We start from the raw sequence: 22,023 nt of genomic DNA on the forward strand, positions 1-22,023 counted from the left end.
TTTTAGTCTTTTGATTCATTTTAGAAAGGAGTTTGAAGAAAAATGAAGCTACTTCATACATGACATTTGTAGATCTTCAGTAAGCATTTTGGTAATGTAGCACATACAGATTTTTTTTTAAAGAAAAATGTTTTTTTTATTACAGAAAAAAATAGCTGTTTTGGATAAAATCAGGTTATTAATAAGAATGGAAAGACAACCGTTAATAATGAATAGATTAAGATATAGCTTGTCTATTTTAATTTTTATTTTGTATAACAAAAAGGAGTAAAAGAACTAACAGAAAAAATCTGAAATAGAGTTACTGTCTTGGAATATAAAACCACATAATAAGTTCTATAATATTCCACCAGATACTTTATAAATAAACAGATAGATATAATGTTTGGTTATATCTTTGTTCTATTATTTATTGAGAACACAATATAAGAATTCAGTTTATTTAGGTAACAAAATTACAAAAGATGGATGAAAAATAAGAAAATATTAATCGCAGACTTGCTCAAGCCAAAAACCTTTTATGCAGAAAAGAAATGAAATCTGTTATTACCAAACATAGCTTTAGGAATATAAAAGAAATTCTTTAAAATATTTATACAGAGCAAAGTGTTTTATAGAGACATGTATAACAGGCAAATCAAAAGAACAAAGAACAAAAGGCTTTTGACATATGGTGTCACAGGATTAGAAAACTTAGGTGGTATATTAGAGTACAGAATAATGAAGAGGTAATATGATAAACTGAGGAAAAAAGTATTTTGGCAAACTATTTAAAAAAGACAACAGTAGTGTGTTGTATATTAAAGCGTGCAGAATTGTAAAATTGTTCCTGGAAGGAAATATAATGAAGAAAAAGAAAAATATTTGTACATATGAAACAGATAATGGAGGAAGTAGAATACAAGTGTTATGTTATGATTAAAAGGTTGGTAAAGAGGAAAGGAGAAGAGTATCAGTCCAGTCAAGTAACAAGATAAAAAAAAAAGTAGAAAATAATAAGTACAGAATGTAATATCTTACAATACAAAAACTGTTCCCTTAATTTACTTACCATCAAAATATATTTATATCCTGATAAGATAGTTAACTACAGAGTTTGAATTACAGCATTATTATCAGAATAATCCCTCCAGTGAGAAACTGATTGAACATGATTAGATCAGTTGGCTACTTCCAGATGTAATATAATTCTGCGGGTGGGTAAGAATTTACCTAAGGGAAACTTGTGCTTATTCTTGGGTGGTTTTTAGTACCGGGAAGAAAGCAAGTTGTTGGAATATATGTTTGAACTGGTAACTGAAAATTATTGATTACAAATATGCTGCCTCCATCTGGGTAAAGATATTCTGATTTCCTGAGGAACTGTAGAGGTTATAAACAACTATTATCTAAAGATGTTCTAAAATACTTATTCAAATTGATCAGTTTTTTTTTTAGGCTTTCTATGTGTAAAATATTGATATTTCATTTTTCAAAGGATGATCCCTTCATCCTAGTAGTAATAAGTAAATTTTGGTTAGATACTCATGGATTCCATACTAGGGATATGAAAACCATTACAAGCAATCTGTTTGGTGTAGCTGTTGTTTAGTAGAGTAGTTCTATATATGGAATTAAGCAATTTCTTTTTTTTCTATCCAACGGCTGTATAAAAATCCCTATACATAAATCTTTTATTCTAATCAGTACATAATAATACGTTATTTAGATCACATCAAAGATAGATAGTATGGTACTTGGCAGATTAAAAAAAGAAAGTGCTGCAGAATAAACCTATTTTAACCTACGAAAATTGTGGTAAAACCTTACTTGGAGCAGTATCAGAAGGTATATAGTTAATTATAAAATAAAAACGCTGACAACACAGCTGTAGGACTTTCCCGTCATGCAGCTTTTTTCTGATGCACAGCTTACATGCACTTAAAAATATTTATCATTTTATTTAAATATATTTTTCTACAACAGCTGTAGTCAGTGCTACACTAGTGCTCCTTGTGATGACAGGGAGTACTATTGATCCAGTATACCCACTAGCCATTGTGATGACAGGGGGTACTATTGATCCAGTATACCCACTAGCCATTAGTTTAGAGCATATATAGCATAGGTGGAGGTGCAATTTTGAAAAAAAACATTTTGCAAATATTATTTTTTAATTGTTAACAAATGTGTCTAAGAAAAATAAGACCTTAATTAAGTGAAACCTTGAGATACTGCAGGTGATATTGCTCTATAGCCTCACTACCTAGACCTTTAAGATGAAAATTTAATGGCATCAATGCTCCATATACAGAAGTAATCTGACCTAATTTGGTCAAAATCAGTCCAATAGTTCTGGAGATATAAGGAATGCAAGATCGAACACACAGATGTACATACTAACTCCGGAAAATTTCCATCTAGTTTTTGGGTTCTTTAGGTGTCAAAACATCAAGATCAGGTGAAAACTGCATACATCCAAATTGGATCAATTACAATGCTTTCCCTTCTACAGCTATAGTGCTATACGAGAATGTAAAAGAACACATATATTCATGTGTGTTTTACTGCTTTTGTTCTAATATCTCAGGATTGACCGAACCGAATTTCTTCAAATTTGGTTCTAGTATAATGTGGGGCCATTGATAATGTTAATTTTTCTTTTAAATTTTTTAAGGGGGTTGATGGATATCGCGTAAAAAACAATTTCGATTTTCTTCAGACACATTTTATAGAAAAATTTATTAAATCAAATTTTTTACCTACAATACTTGTAAAAATAATAAAAAAATTCAATAAATCAACCACACCTCTTAAAATTGAAATATATTTTTTATTCTTTTGTTCTATCTTCCTTCGGTTTAAATATTTTTCAACAATTTCTTTAAAGTTTAAACTTCATACACTGAGCTATCAAGAAATGCTTACAACTATTTTTTTAAATTACAGACCGTGGATCTAAAATCCAAAAAAAGTTTTTGGAGATTTTATGTTTCTTATTTTAACCTTTATTGAAGGTTAGAATTATAAAAAAACTTACTTAAGAAAATTTGTTAAGCTTAAAAATATAAAAGAATATTTATAGAAAATATTTTTTATTTGTCTCGTCATTTTACTCGTTTGATGCAGCTCTCCAAGATTCCCTATCTATTGCCAGTCGTTTCATTTCACACATCACTTATAATTTGTTTTACATATCCCAAATGTTGCCTGCCTGAACAATTTATCCCATCTACCTGCCCTTTCAACATCAAAGCGACTATTCCAGGTTGCCTTAAAATGTAGCCTACAAGTCTGTCTCTTCTTTTGGCCATATTTTTCCAAATGTTTCTTTCTTCATCAATTTGCCGCGCAACACCTGTTCATTTGTCACTTTACCCACTGTCTGATTTTTAACATTCTTACAGTACCACGCTTCATACCTTTTTTTTTGTTTAACCTCCAGGACTACTGTTAGGTATTGCTTTAGAAGATGAGATGAATGATTTGTAATATGTGTGAAAATATCATGCCTAACTGGGATTTGAACCCAGGACTTCTGGATGAAAGGCCAAGATGCTAACACTCGCGCCATGGAGGCCGGCACCGCGCTTCAAACTTACGTGGTGATATCAAGCCAAAAAAAAAATATATATACTGCAAGCAAACTCTTCAAAGAGCAGGGTAGACTTCAACTTCTGAAGCGGCATTTGAACAAGTGCAAAAGACATTCATTCGTAGTGAGATGTTATCTTTTGATATGTTGAAGAATAACATATATAATTTGTATATTTAACTTTAAGTAGATGAGGTTAGTGAGAGCAGGTTATGTTTGGCTTAAATTTAAACTTCCTTTTTTTTACTAGGGTTTCTCGTAACCTACCTTAAGAGTGATATTGGGTGATTATTTTTTTTATTTCTAGTTATAGTTTCGACCCCCACCAGAGGTTATCTGTGTTTGGAGACATATACAGGTGAAGGTCCGAATAAGCAAATATTTCCACTTCCACCGATGTATTTAACATGTGTTGATATTCACCAAAAAATATTTATATTTACCAAATATCGATCTTTCACGGTAACATATATATCATTCATTTGATACTATTTTTTAATATTATTATTAACAATTTTACTATAAAATTTACATCCCTAAGCTGAAGTAAAATACATTCCCAAAATCTAATTTTCTTTGCAACGTCATTAACCGACCAAACTAAAGTAATATTCCTTCTGTAGAATTATTATAGTTATAGTATGATATAATTATGAGATATAGTAAAAGATTTTTGGTAAATATAATATTTAAAGTACGCTTAATTAATGCCCGGTACAGTCCTTACAAAATATAATGATTTTAGTCACATTGATTAATCAAATTTATTTTTTTTAATTGGACAACGTATTTTTCTCCTCTAACTTGGAAAGTCGAATGTCACAAACACAGACCGTCCAGTTAAAATAATTTTATTCTAGAGTTTCAAATTATCTTATAAACATGTTACATAATGCAAAAAAAATCCTTTTCGTTACGGTGGAAGGCGGAGGTAGTTTTCACCATTGCTAACTAGGGGATAAAAAAGGATTTCCACCTTAAAGTTAAGAAAAAATTCAAATTTACTCAATACACAAATTTACACAATACCCTCCCCCCCCATTTTTTCCACCCCTGGGCCAGTGATTGGTGATATAAAAAAATTTACTTAGATAAGTTTTAGGCCTTTATCCAAAGAATAGTAAAAGATTTAAACGAATTCGATATTAAGTAAAAGTATATTCTTATTAAGTAAAAGAAAGTTATAGCGATATATTGTTTTTTCGAAAAAGTCACCCCGTTTCCAACTCCATGGTCCAATTTTGGCCGTTAACGAACTTGACTGAGATTTTTTGTCGTTACATTTAATGTAACAAGTTGAAAGTGATTAGCACAAACTACGGCAGTTATCGTGTTCACCAGAAAATGAAATATATATATATATATATATATATAACATTTTGAGCTGACGGTGGTTGGAGTCTGGAGGATGTGAAACGAGAAGATATGTCGAAATTTTCCAGAAGTCCAATCATGGTACCCATTACAATAGGTAGCCTTCTTATGAAATCTGCCTAATATGATGAAATATACAACATTAAATTAACTTTAATCAATTATTGATAAAATGAAAAAACTTCTTTTAAGTGTTATGTTGACCCACCAGGTTGATGTAACGATAAAATCGTGTCAAAAATCAACTTCATTGAGGTCCAAATCCTAGTAAAGGTATAATAGCTTTTCCAAGCCGAATTGGCAAAGATCAGATAAGAGATGGTTGCCTAGCAAGCACGGAGCTCTAATATACCACTCGCGGAAGACTGTAATCGTATATCGATATAATAAATTTTACGGTATATATACAGTATAATTTTTTTTATCTTATTTACTAATTTACGTTATATTTTTTATATTAATGTTTATTCCAATCAATAAACAAATTCACATCATAAAATTTTTAAATTATTTTTAGCCTTATATGTATATAAATAAATTCATAACTAAATAAAACAACACATAAATATTTAGCTAACTTATTTTTAAATACTTAAAGTAAAACAAAAATTAAATATAATTATTAACTTGGGCATGTAGGTATTTCTTGTTTTTCTGTGTCTTTAGAATTGTTTTTACTTGCTCGAGAATTCTTTTTACAGTAAACCGTTTACGCTTTACTTTTTAATGCATTTTATTAAGAAATCTATAACTAGCACAAGCACAATACAAATAAATAAATTAAAGAATTACAAGATTGCCGAATATATAGCACTTTACTCCCTACTGCATGTTTTCGTCTTCTTCTGACGATTCTGATTGATGATACTCTCGCTTCCCAAATTGATGATAATATGTTCAAATTTGTTGTTTAGAGGTCCTTGCAGCTAGAGATACTCATCTTTGTTTGTTTTTTTAACATATTATCTAGTAAATTGTACATTTTTGGCTGCAACCCGGTTTTTCACCCGTGTCCATATCATCTCGATGGGATTGGCCACTCACAAACGGCGAGTCAATGTGGGGAGAGCCGCATTGTCGGAACATGTGGGAGTTCCTATATGCGGTTGCTTTGTTCAACCGGCATCCGTATTTTGCTTAAGGGAAAGACTCTTACCGCATTGCCGTGGGAAACTAGTGAGTATAGCTGACCACCAGCCAATTATTATGCTTCCAAGCGGTATAAAATGGTGGACAGGTACTTGCTGGCATTTAGCGACGCAGGCGTGGCAGCGAATTGCTGCTTAGACAAAATAAATTTTATTATGGTTGTCTTAAATATTTTTAATAGTTGACGGGGTGCGCCTACACATTTTAGCAAATATATGACAAGTGAGCGGTTGGGTCACGCAAGCCGATGGTGTATGGCACCACGCTTAGTCCGCTCACGCTGTTACGTAAGCTCTAGGAGCTACGTTAGGATACTAATCGCTAAACTGTTTGTGGATATCGGTGTTCTTTGGTGGTTGGGTTTCAATTAACCACACATCTCAGGTACGGTCGAACTGAGAATGTACAAGACTACACTTCATTTACACTCATACATATCATCCTCATTCATCCTCTGAAGAATTATCTAAACGTTAGTTACCGGAGGCTAAACAGGAAAAAGAAAAAGAAAGAAAAATGTTCGAGGTTCAGTAGCCGTTTGTGGCACATACATTCGGTCTTATGCTTTAGGGCGACCGAATGGGGTTGTGGCGGGAGAAATGCCAAGCAAACCAATCATCTGGATGGGATTCAAATGGCGATGATGTGGGGGGAAAGCGTAAAATAGGAACCCGCCTTCCTCCAATATCTCATCTGTTTTATACGTTTTCAGATGATCTTTATTTTTTTAAATTCTCTCATACAACTGAACTTTCGTAAAATTTTCATGGGACGGTAAGCTGAATTCATGTTGATATTAAATTCGGCTCGGCTTTCTTCAGCATAATAACCTTACTGTTTGGATACTCACAATTAATTGGACAAGTTTTAATTGCAAATACAGTATAAATTAGAACGGGATCATTTACAAAAACAAGGGTCTCTGAATGAATCAGTTACGGTATATATAAATAGAGATTTAATGTTTCTTTTGTATGTTTAGAATGACGCATTGTTCGGTTATTATTTACAAAAAAAAGAATAAAGAAATTTTCCTATGTATGACTCGCAGCCTACGCTAGCGTACGGTTGTTTGCCACTCCCAGAACAAAGGGCGAAGAGCGAAGTAAAAACAGTAGACATCAATCTTGCGTGTGTTTGGATTGGATACTTTATACAGTTATAAAACTATAAATAAATACTTTTAGGCCTAAACACTAACCCACCGGGTTGGTCTAGTGGTTAAACTCATCATTGCAAATCAGATGATTTTGAAGTCAAGAGTTCTAAAATTCAAATCCTAGTAAAGGCAGTTTCTTTTACATGGATTTGAATACTAGATTATATTAATCAGTGTTCTTTGGAAGTTTCCTTTCTTTCTTTTTCCTGTTTAGCCTCCGGCAACTACCGTTTAGATAATTCTTCAGAGGATGAATGAGGATGATATGTATGAGTGTAAATGAAGTGTAGTCTTGTACAACCATTCCTGAGATGTGTGGTTAATTGAAACCCAACCACCAAAGAACACCGATATCCACGATATAGTATTTAAATCCACGTAAAAATATCTGGCTTTACTAGGACTTGAACGCTGTAACTCTCGACTTCCAAATCAGCTGATTTGGGAAGACGCATTAACCACTAAACCAACCCGGTGGGTTCTTTGGAAGTTGGGTCTCAATTAACCACACATCTTAGGAATGGTCGACCTGCGACTGTATAAGACTATTTACATTCATATACATCATCCTCCGAAGTAATATCTTACGGTAGTTCCAGAGGCTAAACAGAAAAAAAAGAGAGGCCTAAATACTAATCAGTAACAACTGTTTAATCTGCAAATATATCTATTTTAGTGTCTAATAAAGAAATAAATTATTAATTTAATAATATATAAACTCAGAATTAAATAAGTAACTAATTAGTTAGTTAATTAACTAATTAAGTACCTAATAAGATATGAATTTGTTCATTGATTGGAATAAACAATAGTTGTACCATAGTCATACTGTCTTTAATCGAATAGTATTATAACCCGTGCTTATTAGGCAGCAAGATATACAGTTATGCTGTTCATCAGATCTGTGCCAATTTGACTTGGACAAGCTATACGTTACTTTTGTATGGATTTGAGTTCTAGACAATAGATACTGGTGTACTTTGATGGTTAGGGTTCAATTAACCAAGCATATCAAGAGTAACTGGTCAGAGTTTGTACAAGACGCTCATTTAAATGTCACATTCACAAGTTGAACAGATTGCAAAGTTCAAATTAGAACTAGAAAAAAAAATACTGATTAGGTAACAAGTAAATCTTCCTAAAAATTAAAAAAATATATATATAAATATAAAATAATATTATTATTATTATTATTAAAACTGGTTTCACGAAACAAGGAAAGAATTAAGCAAACTTGGAATAACTGATGCCGATGTCAAACAACAATCACCTCTGAGGAAGAAATTACAAAGAATAGCAGGTTTACAGGAGAAAACAGAATATCGGACCAAACAACCTGGACTGAAGAAAGGAAATAGAAACACAGGAAGTGGAAGAACAAAAAACTTTTCAAAATGAATTGAATCTCATGGTCTAAAGTGGCCTACTCTAACCGAAACATGTTACTACTTCTTAATCGTTCATAACTATTCAACTGAAGAAATTTAATTATTTATTTTATTACTTATATTAAAATGTGCAATCCTTCAATAAAATGAATATTAACAAAGCAAATAGAAGCAAAAATAATTGCATGAGACAAGAAGTTTATTTATTAAAAAAATCTTTCCTAACTAGATAACAAACTAAACAACACAATATAATAATAATAATAATGTAGACTTATAAGACAAGAATTAAAATATATAGACAGAGACAATTTAATTAATGACAAAGTCTCCCTCATCCCTATATGTTCTCCATAAACACATACAAATTTCATATTTTAAAGCGTTCATTCATCCACCCCTTATTTAATTTTACTACATACACTTGCACACTTACCTACTGTATATAAAACAGTATATAATAAAATCAACAGTTGACAGTTTCCCATATTAATTATACTTATATTTACTTAACACACTTCAGTGGTTTTAAACTAATAATAATAAACACATCAGCCATCTGAATTAGTCACCCTTCCACAGCATTCACGTGTGCACAAACTGTCATGTGTATAAACAGACTATACAAAGGTTCTCTCATTATTTTTCTGTCTTTCTCTTTCACATAAATATTACACACGCGCGCATGCGCATGTGTATATACATACATACATACATATATATATATGCACCCCTTATATATTGAGGGTTGTTTTTCAGTTTGGGAGGGTTGCAAGAAGAAGGAAACAGTTTATTTATATATATATATTGTTGTCACATATTAAATCTCTCATAAGTTAGTTATAATACGAATTGCTGTAACCACTGCCATATTTATCTCATTTCTAAATCCATACTACATACATTATTGTACATATATTGCTTCTGGGTGAATAATAACAGTAAGTATTAATCTTTCTTAATTAATAACAATATTTGTATTATACAAAATCATACTAAAATACTGTCTTTAATGAATAGTATTCCATGTATTAAAAGGTATGAGCAGGATTTAAGAAAAAAATTGTAAATCTGAGAATTTTATTTTTATTTATTCATTTTGTTGCTTTTTTTTTAAAAATGGCATAGATTTCTGTGATCTAAGCCTTTAAAATAAAGACAGTAACCATTCTTGTTTCTGGTTATCAATTGGGAACTAGTTTATTGAATGCATTAAATGTTTACATTTTACTTCACAATTTTTAATTTCTAAGTTACTTCTCCCTAAGACAATCCAACAATTGTAGAATTAACAGATGGTAAGGAATCCAATTTTCTTATCTTACACAGGATCTTTATTTTTTCCTTGTTTTGGAATTTTATCATGTTAAAACAAATTCATTTCGTATTTTGTTTTTTTTTACTTTTACCAATATTTTTTTCACTTTAAGTATAAGTTTTAATTTTGTTTCCATTTTTGGTTGACCTACATTTTTCTCAATTTCTCCTGTTAACTATAATTAAAAAAAAAAAAAAAATTTTTTAAATCATACATTTCCTCCATTTTTATTTCTAACAGTTTTAGTTCCTCTTCCATTTATTTAAACCAATTAGGCTTACTCTTAAGTTTTAGGAAGTAATTAAATATTTTCTTGGTTAGTCTACTTTTATCCATTCTTTTAAAAGTCTAAAAAAAAGGATAATCTCCTTTTTTCTATTGAGTCTGTAATTTTCTCACATAGCTCTTCATTTGGGATTAGTATACTTTTATTCACTTTGTACTTTGGGCATTATATATTCTTTTCTTTTTTTTACTAATTTTATTTATTTATTTTTTTTTTTCAATTAAACTCAATTTTTATATAAAATAATAATAATTTAAAAAACAGTTTAATTCATATCACATATGATGAGAAGTAAAATATCAACTAATGAAAAGGATTATGATGAAAAAGTTACAATATACAGACTAAAACATTATTAACTGTTTAAGCTCAGGATAAGAAAATCTGAGAAAGATAGTGTGTCTTTCTCAGATTTTCTTATGTTTGTAATAAATAGGCACATATCAGAGTTACTTTCTTTGAGGGTAGCAATGTAATAATTTTTGTACATTGACATAGACAACCACTTTTATGGACAAAGTGAAGATTGTGTTGTAGTGCTGCATATCACCCGTATTTTGGTGAGCTTGAATTAATGATTTACAACTTCTAAAAAAAAGGCAATGGGAAACTACATCAATCCTCACTTTTTCTGGTAAACCTGATTTTGATACTTTTCTAAAAATTACTTTATATTTTTTTGCAATTAACTTTTGTTTTGAATAAGATCACTTAAAACTTTGAGGTTATGTTGTTTAATATACACCCTAAATTTATCTGATATCTGTGATTATTTATTAATTAATGATAATTATTAACAATATCACCTAACTGAAATAAAACTGCATATAGCATTGTTTTACTTCACTGAGGTATAGAAATCTGTTATTTCTTTTACTGTTTAGCCTCTGGAACCACTGTAAGGTATTATTACTTTAGAGGATGGATGAGGGCAATATGTACAAATGTAAATGAAGTGTAGTATTGTATTGTCTAAGTTCGATCTTTTTGAAGATGACAAACCTGGCCATAAAATTAGAGACGATTTGTTGAAACTTCAGTCTACCTCATCGATTTCAGGCATACCATTTGTCAAACCTTTTAATTTAAAGTCGAAATTTGCAATACACTGTTAGCAATAATCAAAAGAATATTCTCATCATATGTTTCAAATAAGATTAACATAAAATAACCTCATTGTTACGGTCGTTCTTAAAAATGTTTTAAACCGGTTCACTTGGATTTATATGGTATCTTAAATTAATCCATCTTTAAATTAATTTATTTGTGACATATCTTAGTGAATAAAACATTCTTTTGTTCTATGTGAATCCATTTTCAATGATGTATTTAGCTTAAAAATACAATAGGGTTTTATTAAAAGCTTCTAGGTAAATTACCTTAGGATTTGAATACTAGATTGTGGATACCGGTGTTCTTTGGTGATTGGGTTTCAATTAACCACACATCTTAGGAATGGTCAACCTGAGATTGTACAAGACTATACTTCATTTACATTCATACATATCATTCTCATTTATCCTCTGAAGTAATACCTTACGGTGGTTCCGGAGGCTAAACAGAAAAAGAAAGAAGGTTAGTTACCATGTAATAACCTTTACATTATTATCTCTTCATTTCAAAGTTCTATTAAAGTTGTATTTTGTGGCTTAACTGTTAAGCATTTCATTATGAACAAAATTACACGTAATTTATTAAAATATAATTTCAATCATTAAGTTAGGCAGAAACGATTTGCAAGTACAGGTATAGAATTATTTTAATAATAAAGTAAATTATTTTCTGCAATAACTTATTTACTAGTTGCAAGCCTGTAAATGATTGAATGATCGGCCTGAGATGTGCAGTTAATTGAAACTCAACCACCAAAGAACACTGGTATCCACGAACTAATATTCAAATCTGTATAAAAGTAACTCTATCTTTACTAGGATTTGAATCTTAGAACTCTCGACTTTGAAATCAGCTGATTTGCAATGACGAGTTCACCACTAGACCAACCCAGTGGGCTTGTTTATAATATCTGGCTTCAGATATTAGAATATTTTCCATTTCCCTTCAACTTTACGAAGATCCTTTTTTTATTCATAAACATATTACAATCATAATGACTTGAATTTGAAATATTGAAATAAATATGTTATATATCTTAAAAAATTATCAGTTATTCTGTTAAAATTATTTTATTACTATCATTTAAGTTAAACTATTATTAGATGAGAATAGTTCTAACATAGACAAGTACAGTAAGAATACGCTGTAAAAGAATAGGCTTAAATTAAAAATAATTCATTTATTTTTATAAAACTTTAATGGAAAAATTAAATAAAATTAAAAAGAAAAAATTAAATAATGATAATTTATTGATACTTCCTCTAGAAATTAAAGAAATTATTTGTGAAAGTCTTTAATGGTCAACAAGACCTTCCTTGTTCGCTGTTCTATTACTGATGATCCAATCTAGAACTGATCTTACCCGAATATGGCAAACAAATTATGTTGTAATGAATTGATCATTTTTGACTTACTATTAAAAGAAATCATCTGATTTTTCTACCAACCTTTTAGAATTACCGCTGGATGGATAAAGTGAATATTTGTAATTTGATAAGGAATATAATGAATTATAATGCACAAAAAATGTAACTGTAGTTTCCAAATGGTTTGTTTAAATCAGAAATGTAAAACCAAATTACCCAGACTGTCCTTTGCAAGGCCAAATCCAGGTAATTGAAAAATGAAAGGTTTCTTATTTGTACCAAAATACCAATCTATTGTTTAATGGATATCACACTTAATAAAAAGATGAAAATATAAAAAAAAAAATAAATATATTTCAATAAAATTAAAAGATATCAGGATATACATAAAATGTAATAAAAACAGATACTGTAATACAATACAAAAAAGACAATGAGTAGAAATTTGCTAATAAAAGAATGAGAATTTTTAAAAAATGATCTGATCTTACTGTCTCACTTTGAAGAGAAATTAAGTTACCGTCTGTCAAAAAAAAATTCAATTACATTTAATAGAATAAACTTATTGTCAGTCAATAATCAGAACATACCTTTAAAAACACCATTTATTCTTGATAAAAATCTGTAATTTGTACTTGGCTTTAATGTTGATCTTCATTTATGAGCTGCAAGTTCAAGTAATCATTTAAAAAAAAGAATCTGTGTAAGATCGCATTCTTTTTATCACTCCAACCAGTCCAATGCTGTAATGATAAACATTAATAAGTTTTTTTGTGTGAACGGCCCTCGATGCAAGTCATTACATTATAATTCATGATTAACTAATTAATTAATATGATTCCATCAATATTTTCAAAAGTTAATTTAATAATTAGTTAGGCCTAATTTTATAAATAACATAGGCCTAAATTATATATGTATAGTACTGCATGAATTGAAAAAAAAACATAAAAACCCACAAGAACAAACATTTCATGTCGAAACAGAGCTTTGTTTGAATAGTATTTTACTTGGACAGCATGTAAGCTGTCCAGATAGTTGGGTATTCGGAAAATCAACGTTTGGATGAAATCAGTGTCCCACTGTATTGGTAATAAATAATAACCAAATAATAATAATAATAAAGAAATTTTCCAATACATAATAAAATAAGTTTCTAATACATAATATGTTCTAGTATGTACACGGTTGTCTAATACTTGTTAAGAAAATAGTGGATATTTAATATACACTATTAATCAGCTAATATACAGTTCAAGGTTCATTGCAGAACATATTACTGAAACTGACACAACATACCTAAAAAAGTATTATATTTTTCTAAAAAAGAAAATTCTTATCCTATAGATGTTTGTTAAATATTTATTTTAAATTAGTTCCTTATCTGTATCCTGTCCTGAATAGTTAAACATAATAATTGTACACTAGTGTAATTAAATGAGCAATATTTAAAAAATAAATTAATTAAAAACCATTTTTTTTAAATTATTGCACTACCTTTCAGTTAAAATAATTATTACTTACATTTATCAGTGTTGTAATTATTTTACAATAATCTAAAATACAAATAAATATGATTTTTAGAAAATATATAAAAATATTACACTATTGATTTATTGGGCAGCAGCAGAGTTATTCTTTCAAAATTATAAATAAATCTTCTATTCTCTCAGTACATAATGTTCTGGAGATATAAGGTGATATATGATCTCACACTTTAGCGTGTGACACCAAACACACACATGTACCAACGAATATCCGGAAAATTTCCATCTGATTTTTTGGGCTCCTAAGGTGTCAAAACGTCAAGATTTGATGAAATCACATATGCCAAAATTGGACCAATTACAATACTTCCCTTTTACAGCTACAGTTCTGCTATAGTGCTAGATGGAAAAGTAAAAGGGAACTGCTTAAAACTGTTTGACTGGATGGTTCAAGAGAAACTACGATAAAACTTAATCAGAAAAGCATCACAAAATACATCATTAATTAAAATAAAAAATATACATGATTAAAGTCCAAATATTTATTTATTTTAAAATATAAACATATGAAATAATGTTAAGGTTAATAGATACATGTAGATATTAAAAATAAAAAATAATTTGGGCACATATTTGTGTAGATATGAAAGGGATCCAGAAAATTAGGTGATTTTTTAAACCGGTAAGAAAATTTTTTAAATGGTTTGGTAATTTATAAAAAGTGACATTGGAAGCATAAACCCTTTCTCATAAGACCAAATATGTATCTGATTTCATAGAGGTGGATATTGTTACATTTTTAAAAAAATAATTCAGTATTCTTTTTAGCAAATTAATAAATATAAACATAAGAATATATTAACAATTTTAATTATCTAAATATCTTGATAAATAATTCAGATTTATGGGAACCATCAATGAACTAACAGCCCAGTTTTGTATCTTGAAAGTTCGTTCTGATATTTTAAGATAACTCCAAGAAATAATATTTGACTTCATATGGGAATATACATACATAAGTATATTGTATAACTTTTTGAAAATTCAAACAATTTATCAATATATTGACCACTCTGCTAATCAGATTCAAAAAACAACAACTTAATCACCAAACACAGTAGCAGGAAAACCTAAAAAGAAAAAAACTAATACCAATAGTTGACTTTTACAGGATCCTGCATCAGAGTTTGTACACAATTCTATAATATATCAACAAATAACAAAAGAGAAATACACATTAGAAAACATAAACACTTTAACAAACATAAATTTTGTAACAATTAACAAAAAAAAATCATTTCTTACCATACATCCTGAAAACTTCACACCAGCAAATCCAATAAGAACACCCCCCCCCCCCACAAAAAAATAAATATAAAAAAAGGTCCATTATTGAGATCAATAATCATAACAACACTAATAGCAACATCATTTATAAGATACGAGGTGTGATCAAAGAATACGGTGAATAATTTTTTATTATAAAAAGTAATAAGGTTACATAGAATTCGATTTAATTCCTTCAAAGTACTCTCCTTGGCTAGCAATGCACTTATCCCAACGTTGACTCCATGACTGGAGGCATTTCTGGAAGGCGTCTTTCGGAAGGGCTTTCAGCTGCTCGGTCGTGGCCCTCTCAATGTCAGCAATGGTGTCAAAACGTTTTCCTTTAAGCACAGTTTTAATTTTTGGGAAGAGCCAAAAGTAGCATGATGCTAAATCCGGTGAGTATGGCAGATGTGGACAGAGAGGAACATTTTTTTCGGCCAAAAACTCGCGAATGAGAAGTGAGGTGTGACACGGCGCGTTGTCGTGGTGAAGAAGGAAGCCATTGGTCCATTTTTCTGGTCGCTTTCTTCGTACGTCGTTTCGCTTTGAACGGATCCGTACGAGATGTTAAGGTCTTCCGACAGCTCTCGAATAGTCATTCGCCTGTTTGAACGAACCATTATTTCCACTTTTTGCACATTTTTAACTGTTTTTGAGGTTACTGGACGTCCCGCACGCTGCTTGTCTTCAACACTCATTTCCGTTTTTAAATCGGTCATACCACTTGTACACAGTCTTCAAAGTTACCACATTATCGCCGTACACCGATTCTAACATTTCGTGAGCTTCTTTGGCACTCTTTTGCAACTTAAAACAAAACTTAATGTTAATGCGTTGTTCAAAATCCATGTTGCACGACAGACACGATAAACACTACCTAACTTTAGCGGCTCTGGCAGCTGACTGGCAAGCTCGAACGTGTTACAACTTGTCCCTGCCTGTCTCAGTTGATGACGCTATTGGACAAATTACAGCATATGGATATAGCGTCGGCAGTTGCCGCTATAAAAATTCATTCACCGTATTTTTTTATCACACCTCGTACGTATTGCCCTGAGGACAAATATTCTGAGGTGCAACAGTAATTACAAACTTAATTTCATCCACCCCCTATGCAGGAGAAATAATTGTTCAGTGAATTTGCAATGGATTCACAGTAGATAAGCCAACATTAAATTGATTCTTTACATTACATTTTATTGTACCATTTATTTTAACATCAATACTCATAACACACTTGATATTTTTACAAAAAACAGGATCATCAAACCCAACAGTACTTGGGCTTACTACTTACTATTGGGCTTACTTGGACTTATTAGTTGGGTTGTATATGTTTATTTGGTTTGAGTTACGTGGTCATTTTTGGGGTAGTTTTCTGTTACTGTGCTTGTTGGTTAAGTTGTTGTGTTTTGAAGTCTATTGTACATATACTTATAACAAATTCCATGTTTTTATATCAATTTTTACAATCATTTGCATGATTATCACTCTTAAACTGTAAACTGTAGTAATCAAAATACTAGAAATATAAATTGTATAATATTGAAAGATTATGTTACAGGAAAAAATGTTGTCCATGGTAATTATAATAAACATTTAACAGTCACATTTAAAATGTTCTGTATGTATGTTAAGTTTCATAATTGCAATGATTGTAGATGGCCAGACATGAGTCACAAGTCACTCCAGGAAATTATTAAGCATAACAATTGTTATTATTAAGCATGAGTGCTTAAAATTAAAATTATTAAGCACTGTTGAGCTTAAATTATTAAGCATATTTGTTATTCAAGAATAACAAATATCCCATTCTAGGCTTACCAGGGAAAGTGGTTATCTACTGACTTTTTTCACAGAGCCAAATACTATTGAATATCACAGAAATGTAGGTGATATATAACTCTAAAAGTGATGCCTTCCCTTTTCCACTATCATTAAATCAAAATACCATTACATCCTCATCTGTAGCGATTCGTAGTGTTCTCCAAGCTTTAGAAATTTGTATTCCAGACATCCTATTGTCACCAACATACATAATACAAGCACTGAATTAAATTGTCACAATATACAGGTGAATTTCTACTGGATCCCTAGCCATGTAGGAATCCTGGATAACATAAGTGTATATTTGGCTGCTAGAGATGCATGTAGCCAACCGTCTTTCTCCACTCAAGTTACAACTACCAATTTCATTAATTCCATTAAATATACACTTCAAAGAAGGTGGCAAGATGACTGGACTGCTACAGTGAATAATAAACTCCGACACATAAAAGACATGGTGTTACCATGGGATACTTCATGCAGGAAAATTCGCCAAGAGGAAGTGTTCCTGTGTCGATTGGGATTAGGAGATACCAGAACTACTCACAGATACCCTTAAACAGAGAGTGTACCACTGTGCTTCCAAAGTAACTGCTGCTTGACTGTGCACCACATCATTGTGGACTGCATATGTTATGCAGCCTTACGTCGCAAATTTAAATTGCCAAGGGACATTTGACAAGTCTTAGGAAATGACAAGAATTGTTACCAAGTATTGTTACTTCTAAAAAGAATTAATATACTTAATAAGATCTAACTCAAAATTTTGATACTATTTTGTTATTCACATTTCATGTATTATCCTAAATGTTATGTTCTTTTACTATTTCAATTTTCTTCCTATTATCATAGTTCATCATAGTTTTAACACTATTCTACTAATATTCTAATATCCGAGAAGAAGCCTCTCATTATTATTTTGACCTAGACAATGATTGAGCAAAACCATTTTTAAAAAAAAAAAAAATCTTACTACTGTAGGGAATGGCTGTATAATGAATATTATTACTTTCGAAGAAAGAATCTCTGGCTGATGTACCTCGTACCTTAGCTGCTTTACATGCATTGCAATTATAAGAAAGTCTGGTGCAGGTAGTGCAAAGCAAAAATTAATAAATAAATTAATTAATCTGCTTGAAACACTTTTCTCTATGTTTAAAAAATTACAACATTTAATTAAATACTACAGAAAAAGGATGGATTGATTAATGAACGAACAAAATTTTACATTCGCTTGTTTTTGTTTAATAGATTTTATTTTAAAAAAACAATACAATAAACAATCAAAATATACTATATATGGTAACGTGAACTTTTGTGAGAGAAAGTACTTGATTATCTATTAATCTATAACTTTTGTCTGATGATACAACAGAATTTCTAATAATTCTATCAACTTTATAATAATCTTTTTACATAATTAGCTTTAAATAAATGGTTATGTTACGTGTTCAAAATGTAAAGTAATCTAAAACAACGTATCGATTATATATCAAAATTTAAATGAAGAAAGACTACAAGAAAGTTTTAATTTCACTAATGATAACAAAAAAACTAGTAAGAAATATATGATTATACATACATAAACTTGGTAAATAATTTTAAAAGGAAGGTACCCTTTTAAATATCTTTTGTAGACAAAACTACTACTGTAAACGGGTAAATATTTTACTTGATCGACTATTACATTTTTAACATTCATAATAAATAAATGGAGAGAGAAAGAGAGTGAGGGGGGAGAGATAACTACCGCCACGCATAACAAATCATGATACATAAAATGAGTGACAAAATAATGATGATAAGTTTACTGTTGAATCAATCATAATTACTGTATTTCCTATCCAACAAGTGATGGTGAACAAGGCATAACAACAAAACACGTGCCCGACATATCAACATACAAAACAACCCACACAAATATTATTTTACATAAAGGGATATTGTACAGTATATACATGAAAACAATTTTGATAAATACACTAAATGCATATTGTGCATACATAACAAGTCGTTAAATAAAAAATATTATACATATCACATACTCCTATTTTATTTTGATCAGAATAAAAATTTTGTGAACTAAAAATGCTGTATTATGTGAAGACATAATACACTATTAACTAGCCTAATAAAAGTTAGGAAATACATTGTTGGGGAAGCATATAAATTTATTGAAGTAGTTTAATACCAAACAAGAAACACTTTATCAGAGCGATGACAAAGAAAGTTAAGCTACATTATATTTATATTACAAGAATAACTTACTGGAAGCCTATCTTCACCAATAAAAATCATAGCTATGAATTATTTTTTTAAAAAAAGTGTGTATACAAGCCCAAAGGAAGAGACATGATATCACTTATTGCTAATATTAGAAGTTGGTACATTGATGATTACATGTTCTTCTGCTTTATACATGGAGTTCATGCAGCAGGTAATCCAATTATCAGTAAAGGAAGTGGAATTGTGTGAATGACAAATATTAAGAGTAACCAAAATGGTTTTTTTTCATTGTAACATTTTAAATTTTATTTCAAAACTTCAATTATATTAAACTTTAGCAATGTTTTTGGTCACCTTCATAAGTGAACATATAAATTATTATTACTATTAATTAGACCTGTTATTATTTTACATTCCTTAAACCGTTTCCTATTACCTTGCAAATCCCAAGACAAAACACTAGACACATCTTTGTTTTCCACATCACTCTACTTCATCATTTGATTGATTTTCTGCTCTTAGAATCCAACACAGAATGACTTAAATAATTACAGGGAGTTTCAAAACATTTTCAAACTTTTGCCAGTTCTAAAAATCTATTACATGTTTAATTATTTTATTTTATTATTATTTCTTATTATCTGAAAAATATAATATTATTTTGATTATTATATTAATTATGAAAAAATTAATTTATTTAAATCTTCAGAGAAAATTTTTTTAATAGTATGAAAATTTTAATTTTTGATATTTGATTGCTTATAAAATGGTAATGTTTTGGAATTGTAATTTCCTCTTACAAATTGTGTCTTTTTACTTGTTTATGTAGCATATTAAGGTCTTTGTGGATGTTTGATGGTATTTTTTTCAAATTTAGATGAAGTTTAATGCCATTAAAGAACTTGGACTGTGTGTGAGATGATAGGGACTGGTCTAGCCTCCCATGAGGTGGGAGGCTAGACCAGTCATCACCATCAACTGGTAATTGGTGTGTGTGTGTATGTGTGTATATATATTGTTGATGGAAAACAGACTCCCATCCATCTGTCGGGTTGTTCAAAAGATAATGTCCTGTAAGAAGAAGTAATGAAACTAATCTCAACAATTTACAAGTATACACTACACTGTTTCTACACCAGTGTGTACAAAACCAAATGTAGTACACAAACAATAATGTGTATGTGTGTATATATATATATATATATATATATATATATATATATATATATATTTATCAGGTCTCATGGTTTATAAATATCCAATAAATATTTGCCCATGTTCGGTTATGAGATAACCAAACAAATAAATAATAATAAATAAATAAGTATATATATTTATTTATTTGGTTATCTCAAAACCGAACATGGACAGATATTTATTGGATATTTAAAATTGTGGTCTATAACCCATGAGACATATATATGTACATTTCAGCAGTGAATTCAGAATATTAAATATAGTGTCGTGAATAGGCATTAACTATTGCCACTGCTTCTTGAATAAATATAAATTAATTAAAGAACAATTTCCCCCACTGAGTGAAAGCATTAAGTGTATATTTTGCATTTTTTCCCACAAAAAGGGGTACCAGTATTTCACCTGTTCCTATATTCAATCTATTGCAACTTTTATCATAACTCCTACCTGTAAAGCATCAAAAATATGCTTTAGTACCTGCCATATAGCAAATGCAATCTAGTGAAGAAGTCAACATAAAACCACTTTACTTTTTAATTTTCCTAGTAAACCTGACATAATACATTTATTATCTTCAGAAATGATAGTGACATTTTCAACATTGACTTATATTTAATGTCAAATCACCTACTACCGTTGCACAACAAAGAAGTTTTATGGATAAAAGACCTTTTTGTCATATTCTTTAAATACTATGATTATGAAACATTTGTCTACCCACTTGATGTTCAAAAAATTAAGACAATTTGTTCTGTTTAAAATCAAAGGTTCGGTGTTGAAACAATCATCATAGTTAATTTAAAAGTTTTGGATTTTTAAATTTGGTTTAGTTAATCAAGAACATGTTACTCAGGATGTGTACATAAATAAAATTTATCAAGAGTAAGAGCTGTTATTTTTTTAAATGTAGAATTAAACTCTCAGGGAATAATGTTTTTCAGACATCTCCTGTTAATGGCTTTTTTCGCCTGGAATTTTCCATTTTCAATGTAAATACCTTGGCATACAATATGCTTTAATAATTATGTAATGTTTCTAAATAACAATGAATTCTATTTTCCAACTAGTGAAGTTATTCTTTGTTAGAGTCTTAAGATAAATCTTAGAGATAGTTTATGTAATTGATTATGAGGAAATGAATATAGAAAATTATTTTAACAAATTATATTCATATATTGGTTAACGCTGTTCTATAAATTAATAAAATACTATTTGTATGGCTTATCAAT

General features: G+C 29.9%; 1 long non-coding RNA gene across 1 annotated transcript in view; it reads right to left on the reverse strand.

The window, feature by feature from the left end:
- Positions 1-9,700: 9,700 nt before the first annotated feature.
- Positions 9,701-22,023, reverse strand: part of LOC142332204 (uncharacterized) — a 43,103-nt gene continuing 30,780 nt past the window's right edge. The window contains exons 2-3 of the long non-coding RNA XR_012758219.1: positions 13,319-13,471; positions 9,701-10,137 (exon numbers count right to left, since the gene is read on the reverse strand). This is a non-coding gene — a long non-coding RNA (uncharacterized LOC142332204). The remainder of the gene's footprint in view (positions 10,138-13,318; positions 13,472-22,023) is intronic.

Source organism: Lycorma delicatula, chromosome 11 (assembly GCF_047948215.1).
Source record: "Lycorma delicatula isolate Av1 chromosome 11, ASM4794821v1, whole genome shotgun sequence".
Lineage (NCBI taxonomy): Eukaryota > Metazoa > Arthropoda > Insecta > Hemiptera > Fulgoridae > Lycorma > Lycorma delicatula.